The sequence below is a fragment of the Manacus candei genome, unplaced genomic scaffold (genome assembly GCF_025592945.1).
Source record: "Manacus candei isolate 608988 ecotype Guabito, Panama unplaced genomic scaffold, ASM2559294v1 h1tg000113l, whole genome shotgun sequence".
Classification (NCBI taxonomy): Eukaryota; Metazoa; Chordata; class Aves; order Passeriformes; family Pipridae; genus Manacus; species Manacus candei.
The window spans coordinates 1,983,824-2,009,152 of record NW_026138161.1 but is presented as its reverse complement, the minus strand read 5'-3'; the positions used below and the strand labels follow the sequence as shown (position 1 = coordinate 2,009,152).

The 25,329-nt window shown below is 43.5% G+C and overlaps 1 long non-coding RNA gene across 1 annotated transcript; it reads right to left on the bottom strand.

Annotated features, from left to right (window-relative positions):
• Window positions 1–1,636: 1,636 nt before the first annotated feature.
• Window positions 1,637–25,245, bottom strand: LOC127461832 (uncharacterized). The gene is made up of 6 exons (XR_007900210.1): window positions 24,113–25,245; window positions 21,404–21,621; window positions 16,982–17,180; window positions 10,416–10,653; window positions 8,800–8,950; window positions 1,637–1,766 (listed from the first exon to the last, which is right to left on the bottom strand). It is a non-coding gene; the product is annotated as an uncharacterized LOC127461832 (long non-coding RNA).
• Window positions 25,246–25,329: the final 84 nt, after the last annotated feature.

The following is a 25,329-nucleotide window of genomic DNA, read 5'->3' as shown; positions in this document are numbered from 1 at the left end:
GGAGAATATCCACTGATACATAGACTAGTGCAATACATTATCATGTATCATACACTGCTTGTCTTGAAAAAAGCAAGGTCAAATGAGTACACCTTGCAGACACAGCAGGAATTTTGTGGTGGTTGCAGTTCTTCCAGTAGTTGTTATTATTAAGGTTTGCAGTGCATAAAATCCAGGACTCTCCTGTGGCAAAGGGACATATCGCTGCCACCAGCAGAAAAAAGGATAAGGAGAGCCTGTGCAGAGCCCTGGAGGTGTCAGAGGTAATGGAGTCATTATGGGTACCTGGGCAGAACTTGTTCCTGATGAAGGCAGGTGGAGATTGGACCTGTTCAAGCCTAAGTTGGCCACAGTGGTGCTTGAGCCTCCTCAGTTTTTTTCAGGCAGAGAGAAAAATTGTCTCAGTGAGCATCTGGAGGAAGACTGGAGCAAGAGTCTCCAGCAGAGCAGACATTCATGCAGAAGAGGACAAGGCCAAAAAGGGTGAGAACATGGGTGTGAAGAGCAACAAAGTCCTGGCTTAGGTGGAGGGTGATGCTGGTCCAGAAGGTATTTTTGTCCTTCCCTGCCACCTCTAGCTAGGTGGCCTTCATATCTCCTTCCTATCGGACTGGCACTTGTGGGAGCCATAAATCCCAGCTTAAATGAGCTGGTGCAGCTCAAGAACGGTCTGGAAAAAGGCATGCAGTTGGTTTTCAGTTATCTGGCTGGAGCCAGTGCAGGGAGCCATGGTTGATGGATCAGAGAAAGGGAGAGCAGGAAGGGCACAGCCTGCAGCTTCTGGCAGCTCTGCCCATGCGGGTGAGCATGAACCAGCATTTTGTCTGAGCTGACCTAAGTGGAGCAGTCACACTAGGGTGATCCCATCCTGAGCTGCCCCAGCTGTGCCCTCTCCTTCTGTCCTGCACCAGGTTTAGTGATGAAAGGTTACTAGAATGAGTCAGCTCAACTATCAGATCCAACAGAAAACTAGGAAGCCTTTAACAGCAAGTGTGGTCAAACACTGGAATAGACTTCCTAGAGGGGTGGTTGATGCCCCAAGCCTGTCAGTGTTTAAGAGGCATTTGGACAATGTCTTTAATAATATGCTGTAACTTTTGGTCAGCCCTGAAGTGGTCAGGCAGTTGGATGAGATGTTTGTTGTGGGTCCCTTCCAGCTGAAAGATTCTATTCTATTCTACTCCCTTATAGAGGTGCTTTCTGGGATGCTTCTGGCCGATCAGGTCAGCTTACTGAACAAATTTGTCCCACAGACATGTCACTACTAGATGCAATGCAAGGGGAGTAGTCTTAAATGTGTGGTTTCGTGATGTGGCTGAGCCTGTGCACCTGCCCCCAGCCCCTGAGGGGCATGGTCTGTCCCTGTGCCCTCCCCATGGCACCTGTGGCTGGGCAGGACTGCGGCACTGGCACTGGTACTCACTGACCACGCAGCCACCTCACCCCTCAGAGACCTGAAGCAACCAACAACTCATTGCAAGGAATAAAAATAGCTTCAGGCTGGGCTGGCTGAGCACCCTGGCACGCTGTGAGAAGTAGCACTGAAGCCAGGGATCAGAGGAGGTGGATGTGCTGTCGGTTTGATGCTCAGAGCTGTACCCCAGAGCCACCCCCCCAGTGTGACCTTGCACAGAGTCAGAGCACAGCAAGAGCTGCAGTGCCAGCAGAAGGCAGACATGGCTGCTCCCAGGCAGATGTTCAGTGAACTGTCCCAGCACACCTTTCTGCAGCAAGATGCAGCACAGGGCTCCAGATGTTTCACCAACCTGCAACAAAGAGCCAGGTCAAGGTCACTCCGGCAATGCAAAACAAACTGCAGGCAGATGTGCATGAGCAGACTGCATTTCTATAAAAGAACACAACTTTTAGGACAAAACTCAACTCTTGTTAGTGCAAGGAAAGGTAAGCTGGGTGTGGGAGAGCACGTGCTTGCTGCAGCAATGAAATGGCTCATCTCCAAGTGCCAGATAGGCCCCCAAGAAGGCCCTGCATGACACAGAGATGCTGTTATTCCACTGCCACCATGGACCAAAACAAAATGTAAATCTCTCTGAAGTTCAAAGTATTACTCCATGCTGTTTTAATAACAAAGTTCACTGTGTAATTTGGCTCCTTGCTCTTTATTCACTTCAGACAAGTCCAAAAATGAAATGGGAATCGGGTAAGAGGCCAGAGCTGAAGTTGCTCATAGCTTATGTTTAGTTCCTTCTGTTACACTTTCATTTTCAGTGCCACTAATCCTTTATTTTCGTGACAACTGTAAAGATCCATTTTAATTATAATGTAATGAAAAAGCTGAATCCAGAGATGCAGCTGCAGAAGGGTAATCCCCTCCTGTGCTTTGTATTTAGAAGAGGTGATTCACTGTACATTCCAGGGACGGATTGAAATGATAAATTTTAACAATGACAAAGTTCAACAATCAGGAAGTCTTAATTTAAAAAACCCCACCTGGTATTTTAAATTCCATTTTACTATGGTTCTCCACAGTTATTTCAATTTTTAAAGAAGGATTAAGTTTAGTGACTGTTGGAATTAATTAGATGTGACTAACCAGGAGGGCACCTGTGGCTTTCACTTATTCAGGTGAGTCTGTAAGTTATATGCATTTATTTAGATATCTTAATAAAACTATTAGAAATGGTGAATTATGCTTTTTTAAAATTTATTATTTTTCACTTAGGTCAAACTGGATGGAAGTTTCTTTTTAAAAAAAAATTAGAGTTAACTGATTCATTAAATAAACAAGTATTTTCTCTAATTGGATTAGAAGGTTTTTTTTCTGAATTTCAAGATGTCAGAAGTGCTAGCTCTCATCCTCAGCTGTCTCCCTTTCTTAGGCAAAAGGAAGAAAACAAGTTTTCCTGTTTTTTCTGTTGTCAGTTAATTTCTTGAGCTGTCCTTAGCCAGGTAGCTGAATAAACTGGAAATAAGAAATACTCTTTCTGCCCCTGCAGATCATGCTCTTGTTGAAGCCTCGTGCCAGTTCTGGCTGCTGGACCCTCCGACCCAACAGAGCACCATGTAGGGAGGTTGGACCACAACCTCCAGTGAATTCACAGCCACGTTAAACCACGTTAAACTGCTGTGGGTCATGTTTCATTATAAATAGCCTTATTTCCAACGGAGTAAACGCAATTAAACATCTCCAAACATCTCAGTGGGTGTTTGGAGGGTGGTGCCCAGCTCTGGGTTAGAAGGTGGGTTCCCATCAGCAGGACAGATCCTCCTAATGAAGCCAAAAGCAAATTTTGGTGCAAATCTCCTCCAAAAAGCGTTTGATCCAGTGCCGGCTGGCGGGGGGGTGGTGTCTCCCACCAGCCTGATAAAGGCCTGGAAAAATGAGGGACCTTCATTAAAGGCTTTTCATGAACGCCCGGTGATTCGCAGAAGCAACGCTGACATCTAGTGGGGAAGCGCGTTACTCGGGCAGCAGGCAACGAGAGAGGGATTTTTCCAAGGAGGAATTACCACCGCCGTTGGTAACGCTTGGAAAGGCATCAATAATGAACATTTTGAAAGTCTGTATCGATGACTTGTGTGATCCCGAGTTTCTGGGGGAGAGCTGCTACCCGGCACTGAGGCCAACCCTGCTGTTTTTCACTCTGTTTTAAGCATCACGGAATCAAATCTTCCCATTCCAGCCTTAAAACCAAAGGGTTAAAACAGCAGAAGGAAGGGATCTATCTCACTATTGAGCTTAACTGTATGTTTTACCCATTTTGTACTACAGAGATTAATGTTCAGTGCTTACATAAACACTGAACAGAGGCACATGCTGGATATTGCTCCCCTGCAATCATGTCTGACAACAGCTGTGAAAGCCTGAGAAATCAGAATTTTTATGCCTGTGGCCCATGCCTCTCTGTGCTTTTAAAGGACAATTTGCCAAGAAGTTGGATTAGAAGAGAAGTTAAAGAAGGAGGTGTTTCCCTAGAAACCTGAAAAGGCAATAGCCAGTATTATAGTCCTGATTGATAAGAAGAAAGATATGGAAGGGAATGATAAGCCTCCCATGGCTTAGAAATGACTGTGAGACCAAGGTGAGAGAGCCAACCAGGAAAACCTGCTACCACCAGAGCCAGCAAAGAGAGGATGAAAAACCAGGAGAGAGCTGTGCATTTAAGGTTTATTTTGCTTTCTCAACTCAAAGTGGATGAGGTCTACCCATAAGCATCCTGTTTGGAAAATGCTATTGCATGTCAGGACAAAGCCTTTAGACTGTAAATGTTAAATTCCTTCAAGAGCTAACTTTCCTACAGGAACCATGGAGGCAGGGGCTTCCCCAGGAGAAGGACAGCAAGGCAGTAAAGGCAGGCCTGCCTGGGCCCACAAACTAGTTTTGAGCATGGATGAGAAACACATAAAAAATCTGCTTTTCCAGGCTTGAATTATAAAACCTGTAATAAAGCAGGGCATATTCTCAGGGAATATGTAGAAAAGAATGCTTACTTTTCACTGACTTGAGGAAATTCCTTAAAATGAAGGGATTTCTATGGCTGCAAACAAAATTTACAAAACACACCCTGTCTTTTGACAAAGAAGAAATTTAATCAAGACCTTAAACAATGAGTTTGGTTACAGAGAGAGCTAAAACATTCCTCAGTTTAGGCTTGTTCATTAAAACCTAGCTCCAACAGAGAACTCTCTATTGTTCAGGATTGCTGCAGTGCTCAGCCTAAACCTCAAGGTAAATACTTGACTCATGTTTTCTGCTCTGGGAGTGTATTAAATAGACAACAAAGCTTCTCCCCAAATAAAAGGTCTTGTGTCTCACAGTATCGCTTTCAGCTGCTGCAGAAAGCTTGCAGACCCTGCAAGGCTACCTGCCAGACTTGGCAAGAATGGCAAGAGGGATGCTGAATCCCCTCATGAACACACTGTAGATGCCCATGGAAACCCTGGAAAGCAGGACTGCTTTTCTGAAGTGATTTCCACTGTGGTTTCCACTGTGGTAGCTTCTGTTAAAGCAAACTGTCTTCACGAGCAGTTCCCAGTATCCCAAGTTATTGCAGTCATACAACAGTATTTTCCTCATTACATTTCATTATCTTTTCTTTTCTCTCTTTTGTTTGCCTTCGCAGTTTGGAGCTTTGTTAAAGCTTTATTGGGACCCTAAATTGAAACTTGGCAAAGCTACTCACAGACAAAGCAAAGCTGCAGCTGCTGGAAGAGGACAAACAGCCATCCCTGCCAGCACCGAGCTGTGTTTGCTCAGTTAAGTGGACTATGTGGAAACAGCGATGTGCATTGAACAGGCAATCACATCTGCATTTGGCTGCCTGGTAGTGTTCCCTTCCAGTCCCCAGCACCAGATCTAGAGGCTGAAAGCCGATTCTCAGCATTGCCTCTTTGGCCAGAACAGTATCAGTATTACAGACTCGCTGTACACGCTTACACATTTATTTTCTCTTTTCAGACACCCAGACAAGGCACACCAGCACCCACCTTAGGTGGTGGGTGAGCACAACACTGCTCTGTCTAACATGAATACGGAGGTGGTAAAGCTGCTGTCACCTTACGTGTGCCAGCTCATGTCACAGCTCCCTCTAGCTGGAAGGCAACCTTGAATGTTACTGATCAAACATCTCCCAGTCCCATTAACTCTTTCCCATTAGCGTTACCACCCACATAGACATCTGAACTCACTGCCAAGGCTCAGGAAATCTCTGATCTCCACTCAAGGTGACTAAGCAGCAGTGCTCCTTTTTTACTTATTTACTAACAGTGGCTTATTTTCATCCCCACCGTGTGCCTATAAAGCAAAAGTCAGTGCTCAAGAAGCATAAGGCAATGGAAGCAGAAGAGTTCATTTCCCAGATGTGTGTTCAGGGCTGTACAGAGAAGGGCTGACATACAGCTCCCAAAATACAAGGCCCCCTTTAATCTACCCTTGCTCAAGGTTTGCAGTAGTTTTTTACAGATCAGTAACTTACAGGTTCACAGAATCACAGAACGGGTGAGGTTGGAAGGGACTACAGTGGGTCACTAGGTCCAGTCTCTCTGCTCAAGCAGGGAAATACAGGTTATGCCTGTTTTCTTGTTATCCTGGTCAAGCAGCACTTTACTACAAGATTAGAATCATAGAATGGTTAAGGTTGGAAAAGACCTGTAAGATCAGTGAGTTCAGCTGTCAACCCAGCACCACCACCACATCCTCAAGTGCCATATCCACGTGTGTTTTGAACACTTCCAGGGATGGTGGCTCCACACTTGTGATTTAATTGATTTGAACAGGCTCATTTGTGACCTTTTAAAACTCCCCACAAATATGAAGGATGTGATGCAGAAGTACCAGGTGAAATTTGCTGACACACAGAACTTAAACTTTTAAAAAAATTAAAACTAGCTGATTCATTAAACAATGGTCAGAGAACTTGAATTGTGGAAGGGCAGCAAAGAAACTTCCCCGAAAACCCAGACAGTGAGGTTGTAATAGCTTGATGTAAGAGGTTTTGGGTTGAAATACACAGGTTGCCTTGAAGTACATAGGAGGCTGCTAGATTTCTACTGATTACATTTTTTGGTGATAGATGCAGGAAATGCATTTAAAGGAGAGATCTGCACCGGGGGAGATTTGGGAATTTGGGCATACCAGGAAAAGATACTGCAGAAATTTTATCAGAGACCATTTGCTCCTGAGATTTCTGTGTTTCTCTTTACCGTCACCAAAGTGAATTAAATCCAAAGCAGAGGGACTTCACAAAGTCATTCAAGTCTTTATTAAACCTTGGAAATGCAGGACAGGTGAGGCTGTTCTGCCTGTAAACAGTCTTTCTTAAGGGTACCAGCATCGTGTGAGACTTCCTGCATGACTGTGGGTGAGACTTGCTTACAAATCCCACAGTTTTGGGAAGCACATCAAGCAGTTGCACTGAACGTGCCCCCAGTGGCTGAGGCTTTCTGGAGAGCAGAGGACCCTCAGCACATGTGTGACAGGACAGCTTGCAGGTTCTACAGTCATGCAGGATGTCTCAACCCATGGGAAGTGCTCACTGAGACAGTCCACCGAGATTTTGGCTGCGACACCTCTGGAAATCTTTAGCAAACAGAAAGCACTTAACCTGAATAAAGCAGTGGATACGTGGGAGCCTTGAGTCCATCCATAAATGCCAGTGTTTTCAGGCACTCTGGCACAACCACCGCACCCAATCATCCAAATTAGCCTCCTAGTTAGCTTTAATGAGCATGGAGAGCCAAATGTGAGTGTCCTGGGAGGCTTCCATGTGCTTCCTCACACTCCCACAGGCTTCTCTTCACCTTCATCTGGAAAGCTGACTAATTTACTCTGAGCTGTGTGTAATGTTTGTGCACACAAACTGGGAATGCTGCTCCTCACAACCCTACAAATGGGGAACATTTCAGAAATTCCCTTCACAGGTCCCTTTTACTTTTTGCCACAGATCTGTATCCCCCTGGTTTAGGTTCCTTTTTGCCTACACCCCACCTGCCTCAAGGATGCCTGAAAGGCTTATGATGGCCAAGTGCTGCAAAAAGAAGAAAGAAATTAGTGTCTTCAGAGCAATACCCCATGGAGCAGGTCTCACAAGGCAATTGTTGGATTACTTGTCCTTGCTCCCCACTCCAGCATTCTGACCTCCCTGGCTACCAAACTCCATGTCCACTGGGGAATGCCAGTACTGGCAGATATTTTCTTACATGTCTTTGCTCCTCCCTTAGCTTAGTGGGTGCAGTTCTGTCAGCTCACATTTATAAATGCTGCAATTTATTTGATGCACAGATTGGCACATTTATGCATTTATTACATGTAGTAAACCTCAGGCCTGGTGTGTATTTGCAGATGCATTTATGTAATTAAACATTTAGGGGTAATTACTCTAATTGCCTAGCTTGACTTGCTAAGCCTCCCATTCCGAGGATGAAATTCATTTACCTAAAGAGGCTTCATCTTCACAGTCCCTTTCATTCATATCTGCCCCTTACACAGCTGAGGGCTTTGCCATATCCCCTTTCCCCTTCATTCATACCTGTCTCTTACACAGCTGAGGGCTTTGCCATATGCCCTTTCCCACACTGTGACTCCTTACATTAGATGTAGGCAGTGACAGGGGCTGCTGGATCCTCAGAGTTGGATGCACATGTTACGGGTGGTCTGCAGTCAGGTATGCTCAGGTGTGTTTGCTTGCACAGCCCCATGATTTCCAGCAGACATCTAACCCAGATGTGGCTTGGCATGGGATTCCCTTCTCCCTCTCTACATCCCCATTCAACAACCAGCACAGGCTGAAGAATCCTGTGAGGTCTGGCTATGCAATGCTGAGCTAATCCCTCTGTGTCTGCAGAGCTCCCTCATCCGTGTGTTCGCAGATGAATTTGCAAATGAGAGAACATTCTGTTTTGAGCACAAAGCTGCAAAGACCTTGACATTATAAAAACCAAACCTTCAGCCTGTGGGTTGTAGCTTTGCATTTTGACTATTTAGATAAGAACATGCTGCCTATTCTACTACTCTTTAAACAGGCTCAGGTTTAATCATTGATGTGCTGAAGGGAGATACGCCTTCATTCTTGCAATAACTGTGCTGCTTGTGCTGAGGGAAAGAGTCCTGAAGGAATAGAGCTGTTGTGACCATTTGCCAGCTCCTCTCAACCTTTCTGAAGGGGTAGAATTTCATGTGTCGCTCATGCACTGCCCTGGGCAGCCTCACCCAGCAGCTTTTTGCTGGAGGGCGAATTTTTGTTTTCCCAAATTGGATGGCTTTCCCGATTCTTCTCAACAGACATAGAAATTATCCTCAAAAAAGTAACCAATGGGATCCAGAACAGAGATAAGGCTTACCAGTGCTCCTCCTTAGCTCTGCAAAGGCACTGACTTCTCATGCCTTAAAGCCATGACACAATGAAGATTAAAATAAATAGTACAGATGGGCGTTTTCTTTATGGGCTTTCTTCTCTTTCTGGGCTCTGGACAGCTGGACTTGGAGCAATTCCTACATTTATTTGGACAGGTGGAAAGAAAAATGGGGCAAACTGAATCATATTCTTTTGATTCTCTGAAATAGCTCTAAATGAGATTTTATCGTCTACACAGCATATATTAAACAGGCAATGATCCAACAAAGTTTTGTGGTACTGTCTTTTGGAAAATTTATTTAATTTGTTTGTGGGTTTCATGCACCTACAATACACATTCCAAAGTCCCATGAGTAATAACAAATAGCCTTTAAAGCATGCCACTGCACAACGGCCCAGCATGAGAACAAATCTTTCCTTGGAATTCAGAGGTACCGCTCCTGCCTGGCACCATTTCCCTGTACCACTAGGTGGCTTTTCCACCCAGTAGTTTGTATCTCTTTCTTCAAAGTCACTACAAGTACAAATACTTATACTACAAGTATAGTGAATCTGGTCCTAAGTGCAACCATCAAACCAGTGGAAAGTAGAGAATAAAGCTAAGACATCCTTCAGCAGATGAATTCTTAAATTCCCATACATTTACACTGAAATCTTTACCAATCCCTTGTCTGTCCTAATGCTTTGTTTCGAGTTAGTTACAGCTGGCTGGTTGGCTAACTTCTGGATTTTGAACAGCATAAGGTGTCTGCTCAGGTATATTCCTGTACAGCTATGGAACTTTGCAAAATAGTGTGTATGTCTAATTTTATAACAGACATTTTTGTAATTCATTAGCATAACACAGAAACAGGATGTGTACTAGTTAATGTAATGCATTGTCTCACCATGTTCTCAGGAAGAATAAATTCATGTTTGCCTTCTCAGATATTTTACTCTTTTTTTTTAACTTAACTTTTTATCTACAGATCTTTACCCACACCTAAACACTGCAAATATCTGACTATAGTATCTTTTTCAAGTAGCACTCAGTGTCTCAAACTCCCTCCTAACAGAAAACCCCCAGGAGGGTCATTGACTGGAGTACAGACCAGCGTGAGGGGAAAGATAAGGGTCACAAATCCCATTGTGTTAAAAAAAATAAATACCACCCCCTCCTAGTTTTTCAATAAGTTTCGCCATGTTGAGTAGCAAGTATATTATTGGAAGCACAACACAGCTGAATTGGGCAGAGACAGACCTAAGACATTAAAAGTTTGGCAGATGAACTCAAGATTTGCATTTTTCACTCATTTCAGATTTTTTCCCCTTTCCTTTAATATTTAACTCTTGTTTTCTATTACAGAAGTGGTCATATATTCACTGGAGAGAAACACATGGAGCTGTGTCCTGACAAGTGCCCTTCAGTGGCATGAAAAGTTGCATCAACAGCTCTTTCAGGTAGAGCACAGTCACACACACAGGATTCACAGGCAAATTTAGGGGGGTTAATGCTGAAACTAATTTTGCACACATCAGGTAAGATTTCAATGAGGAAAGACAGCTGATGGAGAAGGCTCCTGCTTTAGAAAACATCAGAGAGATGAGTTTGGACTGCATTACCTGTGTAAAGCTGCTTTCTGTCTCCAAATATTCAGCAAAGACGGACCCAGGCTGGCAAGAGTCTGTGACAAACACACTTGGAGCTGCTCTGTGTTGATGCAGCAGTACTTGCTCTTGGTTGCCACGTCCCAGGTGGCACCACTTCGATCCAAATCTCTGCCCTGACTGCAGCAGCTTTTTGCACCCAACTGGTTTTCAATACGCGGCTTTCCCAGAGGCCCTGGATCAACAGGAGATTCTAGAGGGAAGAGGAGGATCACAGTTAAATCTATTGGAGCAAACTGGCACTCAGTAAAAGCTGCAGCAGGGGAGGTTCAAGTTGGACATCAGGAAGAATTTGTTCATGGAAAGGGTTGTTAAGCATTGGAATGGGCTGCCCAGGGTGGTGGAGTCGCCATCCCTGGAGGTGTTTAAGGAAAGACTGGATGTGGCACTCAGTGCCATGGTCCAATCAACGAGGTGATGTTGGGCCATAGGTTGGACTCGATGATCTTGAAGGTCTTTTACAACCTCAATCATTCTGTGATTCTGTAGTGATACAGCTGAATAAATAAGGCAATTAGGAATACATGATGAGGTTTTTTTATTATACAAGTGCCTTCCAAGCTGCCTTTATACAGCGTAAGCGTCCATGGTATAATCCAACTAAAAGCTGTGTTATCACATTAACCTGGTGCTGATTCAAAGTCAATACGCTCTGCTCCTAGGAGGCTTTTCTGCTGGTGCTTGGCAGTACAGAGATGCAGGCACATGGGTTTTGATGGGATGGAGCACAGGCCTGTGGTACCTCAGTGATATCCTAGACCTACCTGCAGTACAATATGTAGGTGCATGTCTAGGCTGATCTTCAAATTACAACAATCCTAACCAAAACCAAGTTTTCATTTTTCATGCTCCAGTCCATCTGCTTTGGCCCAGCACAGTTTAAATCACCAGGACACCATGAGGGTAAGCTCTGCCAGGCAGTGCCAGCAGTTTTTCCCTCTCAGTGAGTGCTGCTTATGTGGCTCCATCAACTGAGAGGCACTGGAGGACTGGTAACACTCAGAACAACCTCTGATCTCTTGGCTGTCCCTCAAGCTGTATTATCACTGCAAACATGCACTTCCCTTAATCTCTATATAATCTTCTCGCAGACAGAGTAATTAAAAAACAGTTCCATGTCTTTTCCCTGGCTTCTTTCAGCTAAGCATTTTGCAGCCTCCCCGTCCCTCATGCCAACAGTCTGTAAATTTTTTCCTGTGATTTTATATTTTTTTTATCAAACTTTGTACTCCTCTGTCAGCTCTTCTCTTTATGCAGAACTTCTTTCAGGTGAAATGCTCTCTTTCTCCCTCTTCACCTCATGGAGATTATTCATGTGCCTGAAAAGTCCTTGTGGAAGCAAGTTCCGATCCCAGCCTTGTGTGGGTTTTAAGCACTCTCCTCCATGAATTTCTATCATCTCTTTCTATCTCACTGTGCCCACAAGCTGAAGCAGACAGCTGGAGCACAAGGGCAGAGGTGAAGTCTCTGTGCCAGGGCTGTTTCCTAGCCTGCCACAGGTCTGGATGCTCAAAGGGATTTTGGTGGGATGGTTCTCAGTGAAAACAAGCCCTGGCAGATGAGGAATCACCCAGATGGTGATCAAAGTGACAGCCTGGGGCTGCTGTGGGAGGCAGATGGACACCTCTCCCAGCCTTGCCTGGCCCCCAGGGCCAGGGCCACCTCCTGCCCACAAGGGCCCTGCCCTTCTCTCAGCCCTTGGAGATTCCCACAACAAAAACCCTTGGTCATGGGAAGATGTGATATGCTTTCCATAGGGTTGGTATTTCTGTTAGGTATTCCTCTGGAAAGCTTTTCTCTTGTTATCTTTGAGATCATCTTCTTTGGTTTTATGCCTTTGTGAAATAGTTCTGTGCCAATCACGGGACACTTGGATGCTGTGCTGTGCTGCTTTTACTGTTTTGCTGTACTTAGACATGCATAGGACTTTGACATCCATTTTCCAGCACAACAAACAAATGTTGTTATAATCCAATATTCTCAATTGTTTTGAGTGTGGTGAAGAACCACAGAAGGAATAGTGTGAAAACAGCTTCTGCAAAGTATCAATTTTGTTTTATCAAGGACTGTGCTGGCAGTTTATACCTCATATTTTAATTCTTCACGGTAAAGAAACATTGGTGGATTCAACATAATAATATTTTTCTACATGAGTGCCAAGGTTCCTGTGTCTGAAATGCTACATGGAAATTATTCACAAAAGCAGGTATTCACTGGTAACAGCTTTTCTGGCACTTTTCATCAGTTGATTTACAAAGGAAATCAGTGCCCTTATTTCCCTGTTATTGGTACAGAAGTACAGAGAGGAAAAAGAACTTGATGCAATGTATGCCTCCTAACAACATGATGGCTTGAAGAGGTGTTAAAGACTTCTGGCTCCTCTTGGTTTTATTTGGAGTTGAGAGCCCTGGAGGCCCATTAAACAACTGTCATTGTTGACCTAAATAATTTCTTTACATTTCAATCTATTTATTGTCTTTACAGAGAATATTTCAGTACTAAGGAAGGAAGCTGGATCCTAATTGTATTTGCCCTAGTCCTAGAGGCTTCTCAAAACTCATTTCAAACATTTTATAACCTTGTCAAGGCTCAGACATGCTCAGATTTCAGCCCTGAGTGCCGTTCCTGTGACTCCAAAGGGATGTGTGAGCACAACACATAGAGATAATCCCTTGCAGAATCACAGCATTGGTCAGTATTTTCACTGGAAATGAAACATTTCATGGTGAGGTATTACAAAGAGGTATTTTTTTGTAATTACACATTTGGGAGCGTAGTGTGACTGCTTTAATTTGGAGATCACTGGATGCTTAAAACCTACATAGACTGCCTTGTAAGAAATAACCCTGAAAGTAAATGGTGGACTTCTCCAAGGTCTTTTTTTAAGTGCCACCCAGGTTCATGCATACAGGCCTCCTACACCTCTGTGTGAAAAGAGCAGTTGTATTAGTAACTGTATGTGACCAAAAAAGCTTCTGAAACCAGAAGGCTATAAATGACTATACAAACTTTTTAAACTTCAAGTTTTAAACCATTTAAGCCAAAATACATAAATCAAGCCAGATTTGTTGAATACATGGCTCAGGTCATAAAACTTTTCAGATCATAAAACTTAGCCAGGCTTACACAGAATCTGACTTGGATTTCAGATTTGTGATTATATGCAGGCTTTCTTGCAAGTATTTTGCATACCCTAGCAAATACAACTGCCTTTTGTTTTTCACAGTGTCAGGGTCCTTTGAGCACCAACACACTCTTCGGCACTGCTCTGAGGGGTTTGTTGTCCATATTCAGGGCCAGCTCTGTAACTTGGGGCAAGACTGCAGGGAAAAGAGCTGTGAGAAGTCTCCTCCAGGCTGGGCTGTGTCTGGCCTTGTGCCAGATCCTGCCCTGGCCTCTTTGACTTGTCTTTCTGGCTTGAACATTGATTGCCCTCTGTACCCCAAGACTGTGCCTCGACAGACACTGAGCTCTTTTGAAGTGAGCCTGACACGTGGCTTTTCCAAGCACCTGGTTCAAAAAACAAACTACATCCTTAAATTAAAACAAAAAAACCTACCACATCTTCATTACAAGTCTTGCAGGCAGCTGTCTTTTAAACAATAGGGTCTGTCATTTGGGTGAAGTCCTATTTGCCAGGATGTCATTAACATGGCATGCAGTAGCAGCATGATGATGATTAACAATCTCTTGCAGAGTTTAGATGCCGTTTCTGTCTAGATACACAAGTTCTGGTCCCATTTTAGTGAGGGCTTTGTTGGAGGGTGGTGATTTTGGACTGAGAAGGTGTTCTTGTTACATATGCACCTGAAATACATCTGTTAGTCATTGTTACACCATGTTTGTCTTGTTCTCTCCATTATTCTTTTGTCACACCACTACTAGCATGAAAGCCAAATCCTGCGGACTCAGCGGGTGGAAATTTCTCTAGGACAGGATGGGAAGTTCTATTCACACACTGGATAAGACTCAGAAACCTGTGATTCTATCTGTGAAGATTTAAAATTTTACTTGGGCTTTGTTTATAATTTGCTTGTGTGAACAATATTGGATAATTATTGTCATTTTCATCCAAGGACATATGATATACACATCCTCAAGTACCTGTGTCATTCTGTGTCTCCAGTTTCCTAATGAAATCCATGTTCACTAGAAAAAATGAGGAAGAGTCCTGTACTAGGTAGGACTTACAAGCCATATCCCACAACATATGACTGTACTAAAGGAGTGATTCTCTCTGGGTTTTATTTTTTCCAGAACAAACCCAATTTTGTCCTTGTTACTGGCATTGTCAAGAGGACTCAGCCAGTGCTTTTCTTCAGCTGGCACTTAAAGGGTAAGAAAAATATGATGAAATATAGTTACATGACCCTGGTACCACCATATGACCAGAAGTGTGAGCACTCCATTGGTGCTGGTAGGATTAAAGAGTAGGACAGAAGTGGTTGCACAGTTTGTGGCTGCAGAAGCTGTGCCAGGCACACTATGCACACAAAACCAAAGGGACTTTTAAGATTTCTCCCGACTGCACTCAGGGGTTAAGTGTCAACCAAACAAATGGAGATAAGAAAACAGACAGAGCTAATGAGTACAAGGCATATTAAAAAAGGTGTATGTGCATACATATGCATCATACAGAGGGGGACAGTAGGTCAGTCATAAGGTAAAATCACATTCCAGAATGTGAGCATCTCTAGCCTACAAAAAATAAGGAGAAAACCATCTGATTAGCCAGAAAACCTGCAAAAGTTAAGACAAAGTGAGTGTGACAACTCCAGCCCCCTCATGAATAGTATACTGTGTTCCTTTGTTGTCTGGCTAAGCTGGTTTGAAAAGCCCCTTCATCAGCTGTATGTAGCTTCCAGCACAATGAAGGTGCAAAACTACACAATCCTTAGAACACTCGGGTTCTTCACTGATGAACCTACATTGCAAGTTCTTCCAGTCTTGTTATAAACATCTTTTTTCCTAAAATACAGTGATCAAAAGGTTATGCAGTCCCCTACTGCCTCCAAAATGAATAACTTCTTTAAAAAATGCGTGTCTTACTATAAATAATCTTTTACTGATTGCCTTTCAGCAGCCACAGCAGATCACGAGGGTGGTATCAGAAGATGTACCGGCAAACTAACACAGAGCTCCTGCATCCTGAAGTTATGCTTCAAGCACGGTTGCTCCACAGCTCTGTGAATCAGCAATCTTGTGTTCTTGGCCAGTTTCTACCATTTACATATCCTGACTCCAAATCTACAGCTGCATGACTTAGTTGCATGACTAATCTCACTGAACTCCAGGGGCAAGACTGGGGGCCTGCAATACAAGTGTTGCAACTCCCAATACCTGTGGAGTCAGGTTACCTGATCAAGTGCCTCTGCTCCCTTTTCAGCCAAAGCAGTTAAGCTCCATCTGATGTGGACTTCCTACAACCCAATCACCAAACTACATGTCCTGCTGGATCTCTTTCTATTCCTCTGTGTTTTACAGACAGGAGGACTAAACTCAGGAGGAGGGATGGAAGATGCAATTCCCCAGATTATGCCATAATCTAGTGGCTACAGCAGCCTTCTTAGTCATAAGTGGGTTGCATCCCAGCAGGACAAGGTGAAACTGAATTGAGATTTCCACTCTCCAGTTGAATACATGTATTAAGATATTATGGGAAGGAAGCTCTGGTGCTTCTCTTCCCTCATCTTTTTCACAGAAGCCTCTGGTTTCTCTGTGAACAACACTGGACTCAGCCTTATGAGGCTCCAAGTGTGCACAGTAGCGTAGGTTTCTCCAGGTATTCAGGTGGAATATAGACCTGTCTTTGCTGTGTTCCCAAACCATGGCAGGATTCAATGGGAGCCTGGCCATACCAGTCATTGACACCAGCACAGTCATGGGTAGTCCAGTTTAGTGACCTGTGGAACTTTCAGAACAAATGAGTAGGTGGTAGGAATTTTACCTACTTCTAGGATCAGACAGCTGCCACAGCAGAAGATTTATAGGTAGCTTTCTTGAACTTGGCCAGAGGAATCCACCTGAGTCCCATTTCCAGAGCCCAAAGTAAATATGGTAGAATTTACCCATCATGACAGTGCACTTATTTAAGGCCTTGAATGTTTGAGGGCAAGTCACATAACCCTGTGACTTTTAACTCAGCACCACAAAAATGTTAATTACTTCCCTCATGATGATATTTTAAGGGTTAATTTACATTTGAGGAAATGGCTCAGGCTTCCCTGGGAAGGGGTCACAGCACCAAGCCTGACAGAGTTCAAGCGTTTGGACAATGTCCTCAGGCACATGGTGGGATTCTTGGGGTGTCCTGTGCAGGGCCAAGAGTTGGACCTTGATGATCCTGATGGGTTTCTTCCAACTCAGGATATTCTGTGATTCTGTGAGCACTTTCTGTGTCATCAAGAAGAGCAGCAGTGCTCGCTCTGCCCTGGGAGCGAGAGGCGGCAGAACCACCGGCTACATCCAAAATACTTGTCATACAGGTTCTGAATCGCCCTGGGATGCACAGGCTGTATTACCTGGAAAAGGGCGCAGCAGTAAGGCAAGCAAGTTGTTCTGAGTGCCATCATGTGTGTTGAGCACACCTGCTCTTTTCCTGAGAACCTTCCCAGGACTGGGAGCATGTGACACCCCGAAGATGGAACACTGAGGGAGGTGCATCACTGGCATTTTCATCAGATTGGAAAATTTGTGATGTCGTGGATGTTCTCAATTCACCTGCAACAAACAGGAGCAGTGGATTAGTATTGGCTATCACATTGTTAAAAGGTCTTAGAAAGGTCCTTCCCAGGCAAGAGCTCTGACCACTAGACATTTACATCAAAAAAGGGCATCCTATATTGTTAAAAAGTGAGGTCTACCCCATTATTTATAAAAGCAGTCATAACTGACTACCATCAGTAGATCCTGTATTGCACTGAATTCAAGGTATCTCACTTTTAGCCCTGCCTGAGGTGTGGGATGGAGCTTCAGAGCCATCCTCCCATTTGGTTTGTTATCAGCCAACTCCACACAGCTCTCTCATCCTCTGTAGATCTATTCTGTCTGTCAAGGTATCTGCCTTTTCCGTTGAATGATCCTATGAATTACGAACACATTCCCTAAATTGTGGCTTCTCTTCCATCTCAGAATTGAAAATGAGCAAATGTTGTCAGAAATAACCCTAGGGAAGCTTTCACTCCTCCTACTCTAGTGGTGAGTAACTTGACACACCCTTAAACATGAATCTGCTCCATTTCATAATCTTGGCAATTCGGGATTTTCCAAGGAAAAAAGTCCAGAACTGATTAAAACACAATCTGTGCATTCTAAGGCAAATTCCCATCAGCTGTGTATCTTATACTTTGCATCCTGATTCTCTCATCATACCAGTCTGTCTACCCTAGGGATTTATTTGGCATGTACATGCCTTGCTTAGTTACCTACACATGAACTTTTCAGCCTGATGGTAAGATTTGAACATGCTCCTCCCTTTCATGTCAAGATGCCACAAGGTAAACTCTCTGCTCCTGCTATTCAGGTTGATTCCCATGCATTCCTTCCCATTCCTGTGGTGTGGAGTGCATCCCTTTGATGAGACTGAGGAATCAGAACGGGTCTGGCTTCTTGAAAAGGTGCTTTTTTTCCTTTTGTTCCATGGAGCTGTAACTCCTAGGATGTGATCACTCTGATGGGAGTCCTAGGCACCCCTGCAACTCTATGATGCCCTATGGAGAGGCTTGTTTTCACCCTTGGACTGGGGGTATGCCCTTTGAACAGGGTTCTGCTGCTGGGGAACCAGGAGCTGGGATCCCTGTTACTCTCAGCATGCTCCAACAAGAAGCCTCCTGCTCCCAGGAGTTCTCAGCAGCTGTTTGCCCCTGGAGCACCGCTGGCTTTCAGACACGGATGTAGCTCCCACTCCTGCACATAAAATTTGATCCAATGCGCAATAATTGCAGCTGACTCAGGCCAGCATGAAAGAGCTCATTCCTTTCTTAAATGAAAAATACGTTTAAGAGATCTGCAGAAATCACAGTGATAAAAAGGCTGCAAGTTGGGCATGACCACCAAAGTCCAGACAATGTGTGGAAGAAGGAACCCTCTACTTCTGGGCGCCAGGTTGACGAAAGGCTGTGCACAAGTTTTGGTTGTTTTTTTGTTTAATTCTACCCCTCCTCTGCCATCTTGCTAGTAATAAAATACAGCTATAAAATAAGGCAGTGATGGCACCCAAACACATGCAGGCACAGGTTAGGAACTTGTCACAGACAAACAGTGTGCATAATAAAGGAAAGCATGGGAATGAAGGCACATTATTCCAAAACAAGCAATTCTATAATTTAATTCCTGGTAGAGTGAAGAAACAACTTCCAGAAATGAGAGCTTCATGCCCACAACTAGGTAGTTCAAAACCCAAACTTTTGAAACAGCAGGAATCTAAACCTCCTCTTTTTTTGATTTCTTGTTTTTGAAAAAGAGCAAACAAACCCCTATCCACCCACAAAGCAACCAGCCTCTCACCCAGTTTCCCAAATTAATTTGTTTTCAATTCCAAATCCTGGGATGAAGAGGCGAAAAGACCAAGGTTTTTTTGTTGCTTTGGGATTTGTTAGTCTCTTTGAAAACCATAGGTGGAAAAATCCCAATCTCCATTTTCTCACTACGCAAACATCAGATTACTAAATTAAAAAATTAAAATTACAGGAACCTGGGAAAATGGAAGAAATGGAATTATAATGAAACTGTTACCCAATCTGTATCTCTTTCCCAGTAGTAAAATTAAGGGGGTGGTAATCACATGTTCCACTCCCTCACACAATTGTTCTGACAAGCTGCCAATTAATGACTGCAAGACACTCTCATGCTATAATTGAGGATATAAAATACCTTAAGATAATGTTTAAAATGGAATTATCTCATTTTTAACACAATAGAAACACACCTTAAACAATGTTGTCTTATCTGAATTATGTTTAGAATGGTTAAACACATGGATGTAGGTTCAGAGAAGAATGAAAGGACTATACCAACTGCATTCCTAAAACAACTTTACAGAGGAGACCCCATCACTGCAGTCTCTTGTATTTTCAACTTCTTACTCTTGTTTGCTGTAACAAATCTCGACATTGCACACCTTGCATCTGCATATAATGCCTAGTCACTAAAATTCTGTGCCTGTCCCAGATTATGTGCAATACAGACATGTGAAGAAAATACAAAAACCAACGCAGGCAGGCTGGGCAGACTCTGGAATAATGGGCACATTTGGCTCTCATCTAAATGAGGCAGCAGTATAATAAGAAATACGTCTTGTGACATGAGAACATAACGCTGCTGCGCCATCCCGGGCTAAAATAGCAACACACCAAAGCCACCTGATTCCATTCCCTGGAAAATCCAAGCTTGTAACTCTGAAGCAAAACACCCACCATTTAAACAAAGCCTGTGTTTTCTGCTTTTGTTGCTCATGATGCTATTGCTAAGTTAATGTTATTTGGGCCTTAGCCTTTCAATTTATCCAGGCTGCCAAGGGATCAGATTTCTGAGGTAACTAGTGACCTTTCCCTATCGTACCCAAATGCCACAGCATTGTGTGTGCACAATTTAACAGATTTACAAAGTAAATAATACAGGCAAAGTGTTACAAAACCAACAACAACAACAAAAGGCTCTCTTACATACAGAACTTTGAGCATTATCCTGCAGAAATAAATGCATACCCAGGCTAAAATGAAATCAGGGGATTGCAGCAAGTCACTGAACTAATTTTTTATTCCAGCTGTAAAGTTTTTAGCATAGCAATCAGAATACCAACAAAAAAAGATACAAGAACCAAGCCTTATTCTTTCCAAAATGCTGAACCTTTTTTTTACCCATGAAGAATAACATAGTTGTTAGACCTTATCTAAAATAATTGGTTCATTAAATACATTTTTACTAAAGACAGCTAAATTCTTTTAAGTTCCATTGAAAAAGCTTTCACTGGGATTCATGAGCAGCAACTTTTACAGAGATAAGCAACATTTTAATACCTGAAATTGCTTACTAAGAAAGTACTGTGCAGAACTCAGGAATGACTGGGTGCAGCATAAATGAGCTGAAAACCCTTCAGCATGTTCTTTCTCCCACTCCTGTAACAGAACTTGTCCAGCTCCTTCACTGAGCTATTGCAATAGCTCATACTCAAGAACAAATTAAAACACGCTTGGGTTTTTTTTTTTCCTTACAGCAATAAGTATTAATTGGAAATAAAATCCATTTTTCCTTATTCTCCCATGTATTTTTCAAGACTTAGAATAAACCTTTTAATAAATAAATTCTTGCCTTCTCAAATCTGGGCACTCAAGTCACCAATTTCTTTTAAAATTAATAATAAACACTTTATGGCTAGTACATTTTATTCATTTACATTCAAAATCATCTAAAATGAAGCTTTCCTCTGACTGTAGGCACTTTAACATCACTAATAATAATACAAAACACTAGCAGCCTTTGAATAATTATTTCAATGGGAAAGCAGCTCTTCAGACCTCTGTGAATGCTCCTTTCCATCCTTCATCATGCTGGGAAATAATCTTAATTCTCTTCACAAAATGCTATCAAACATATCTTTTGCACAAAAAGATGACCAGATTCAAGCTATTTCTGATGATGACAGAAGTCCTGGAGAACATCCTGCCACCTACTTTAGTTTTACTAGGACAGAAAAACAACTGGCTGCTGCTGACTTGGATAAACTAAGTTGTTAAAAGCTTTACAGGGCAGAACCACGATGTTAAATACACTCAGTAGCCAGTGGCCATCCAAATGGACACCAAGCAGGGTGTTCTGCTTCAGAAAGGGACTCCTGGTGCTGCTGCTGTCACACAGGCAGGGCAGTGACAGCAGCAGCTGTGAGTGTGATGTGTTCTGTACCTCCTTTGCCATCGATTCCCACAGCTGTCTTGTCAAATACTCACGGCCTGGAGAACATGGCTGGTTTGCCAGGCATCCTTGGAATTGCCTGTGTTACGGGTGTCGTGCTCAGTCAGCCCTCGTGTGCTGAGCTGACACGGATCCAGCACAGCTCTGGGGCCATCTTCTGCAGGTGGTACAAAGAAACACGTTCTCTGTCGAAGTTCAGTTTTAGGGTGTGCTCCACACTCCTCCTGGAGTGCCCACTGCAACCCTCATTCACCTTAAAATGCACAAAGGTAATTTAAAAGCTACTTCAGTATTAATGTCATGTAATTTTCACACTAACAGTTCAAAGTCAAAGTAAACAAGTTTCAACCACACACACACAAACACTTTCTGCTTTTTTAAGTTACATACCATAAAGACAAGTCTTGCTTTATCCTTTGTAATCACTGTGATTTTTTTTCACTGCACAGTTATTCAGATCTCATTCCAGAATTCATCATCAAGTTAATTAACAGATTTCAGTTTGTTCTGTGTTTAAGGGGAGATTGTTTGTGGCTTGACTCTGGGAAAATGCACAAAAGAGGCAGCAGCTTGTTTTTCAGCTCCTGTCTTTGCATTTTCTGCCCAAGAGCCAGGGAAGCATGTAAATTAGGAAGCACATGTATCTTGCAGGATTAGCATTTCTCAGAAGGCAGAGAAATGACAGCACACCTTCCAATCTCAAGATAGAAAAATTGATCATGTACCATTTCAAGGGTGGATTTTTTTCACGTTTCCCTGCCAAGCTGCTGATCTGAAATCTTATTTATATTTCATTCATCCCTCTTCCAGTAACAGCAGCTCCTCTGTTGGTAATATAATTGTTCATATTATAATGCCTCAAGTGAGGTTAAGACTCAACGATGAAAACATATGCCACATACAAATATACATAATGAACAATATAGGAAATCTATCAGGATTCATTTGGTGCAGTTACCTGAGCACTCTGGATAATAATCCTCTATGAAATATTTCACAATGTGAATATCAAATACGTAAAACTGCCTCAAGGCCAAGAGAATCAGAATGCACCAAATGAATTTTCTTGTAAAGATCTGCTCCTTCAGAAATTTAAATGAAAATGCAGAGAAATTTTTCCAAGTAATCACAAGAGAGTAAATTTAGGAAGGAAAAGGCCAAACCCCTTAGATGTTGTCTTAGTAAGTAAGTTTTGGAGCCAAAAGCTTAATTCAGATCAGCTTTTTTATGGTGCATAAGTATTTTGAGGCAAAAAAATTTGATTCTAATGCTCATGGTTATTAATGAAATGTCTGCTTCTGGCACTTAGAATTTAAAACACGATGGTCCCACTAGATCACCCCAGTGCTGTGCTCACAGACCATCAGATTTTAACCTGTATTCATCCAATAACATAAAGCATAACGTCTGCTCAGCTAAAAAATAATTTTCAGAAATACAGCTAATCTTCAACAGAAGACATGAAATGATGGCAAATCCTCAGCTTCTCTTGGGAATGTATTCTGGTGGTTAACCATGGAAAAAGGTATGTCTTATTTCCCATTTGAATTTGTCTGGCTTTTGCCTCTGGCCATTACTTCCCATTATGCCTTTCTTCAATAGATAAAAGAGCCCTTTAATATCCTGTATTTCCCTCCAGGAATGTTCCTATACACCACAATCAAGTCACCTCCCAGTTCTCTTTCAGATAACTTTTAACAGCATGAGCTCTTAAAACATTCCAGTGTAATGCATTTTCTCCAACCACCAGAACACTTTGCCTCATTCTTTTGCTCTCTCTTCTATTCCAACATGCTCCTTAAAATCTGAAAACCAGCGCTGTGTGCACTACCCTGTGACAACATTGTTGAGGCCAAACATGAGAGGTAAAATAAACATTTTTTAATTCCTTTGTTGATACATTGATTAATCCTTTTCTGCTGTGGCAATATACAGGAGAGCCCTTATCTGATTGCTTTCTTATCTGACCCTTAAATCCTTCTCAAAGTCACTACCTTCCCAGGCTATAGTCTTCTATTCTCCAGTTATGGCCTCCACACTTGGTTCCTTAGATCGACAACTATATATTTTGATGAATTAAAATTCACTATGTTTGAACAGGCTGCTTCTCCCAACTGTTCTCATCAGTGTCCCGTGCTCGTCATCATTTACAATTCCATTAATCCTGGAGCCAAATTTTTGCAGCAGCAGCAGCAAAAACTATAGCAGGACACAGGAGCTGCTACTGGAACTTTTTTAGACACCATCTCTTTCAACTAAGTGTTCATATAGCTTTCTTCTTCTTGACACCTGGTAGCAAATCCCATTTGCATGGGTTTATTGGCACAGCAGGCACCTAATGTTAATGACAGTATCATGCAGCACTGAGCCTTGAGTCAAGTACCTCCTCAAAACAGTATTGATATCTATTTTTACCAAAACACTGTGTAGATTTGCATCATTTTCCTCCATTTCAACTTTTTATTACCTGAATTTCACAAAAGATTTTTTATTTTGATTAGGATAACTATGAAGTTAACCAGTCACAGGGATCATATTACTTACCCTTTTCAAAAATGGCACAAAGTAACATTTTATCACTTGTTTAACCTCCTAATTTTAAGGTAAGATCTGGAGCATTAGCAAATCACAGATCAGCACCCTTGGACAGGCAGAAGCATCAGAGAGCAGAAAGTGCCCAGAGCTTGCATTTCCCACAGCACTTCCAGCAGGGAAACCCCAGCAACTGTGGACTTTCAACGTACCTGTTTACAAACGTTCCGGTCCTGCTGAACTTCCAGCCTTGCGTGCACTCAGAAGGAGATGTGGAAACTATGGAGATGGGTCAGGCACGACTCTGCCTCAGGCATGGCAGAAACCTTCCAAGCAGCTCCACAGCCCTGCGGGTCACTCACTGCCTAAACCGGCCTGACCGCCGGGGCTACGACCACTCGCAGCCTCAGCTTTCCACCTCATGTTTACATAACTAGATTTAGGCTTCTGGGGGCAAAGACGAGGCAGAGGGCAGGGGCAGCAGGCACGGAATTTGGGGGTGCTGAAGCCAGACATGGTGGCTGCGGTTGAGGGCAGCAGCAGCCGTGTTAGAATCATAGAGTCATAGAATATCCTCAATTGGAAGGGACCCACAAGGAACATCGAGTCCAGCTCCTGGCCCTGCACAGGACCTCCCCAGGAATCACACCACATGCCTGAGAGTGTTGTCCAAATGCTCCTTAAGCTCTCTTCAGGGTTGGGGCCGTGCCCACTTCCTTGGGAAGGCTGTTCCAGTGCCCAACCACCCTCTGAGTGAAGAACCTTTTCCTAATATCCAACCTAAACCTCCCCTGACACAGCTGGCAGCCTCTTATCATACACATTTCAAAACAAAAGCATGTTTGAATTTCAAGTTCCTCCTGCCTGTAGGTCTACAGAAGGAAAGGCAACTAATTTACTGGGGGCCAACTGCTCTGTAACACAGTCTGATGCTCCAGCAAGTCTTAAGTTGCTCCAGGGGAGGTTCAAGTTGGACATTAGGAGGAATTTCTTCACAGAACGGGTGACTAAGACATTGGGCTGCCCAGGGAGGCGGCGGAGTCACCGTCCCTGGAGGTGTTTAAGGAAAGACTGGATGTGGCACTTGGTGCCATGGTCTGGTTGACACGGTAGTGTTGGGTCACAGGTTGGACTCGATGATCTCAAGAGGTCTTTCCCAACCCAACTGATTCTGTAACGAGGAGGAGGAGGAGAAGGAAGAAGAGAAGGAGAAGGCTCCAAGGTGCACCCACACAGACCCGCCACCTCCCCGACTCCTGCCCCTCACGCTCGAGGCCGCCTCGCACCGCCCGCCGCCTCGCGTAGCGCCGGGTTCCGATTGGCTGCGCCGTCCGTGGGGGCGGGACCTCGAGGGGGCCGCGGCCAATCCGCGCGCGGTGGGGACGTCCCGGGAGGGGGGTCCCGGCCGCGCTGAGGGGGGGAGCCGCGC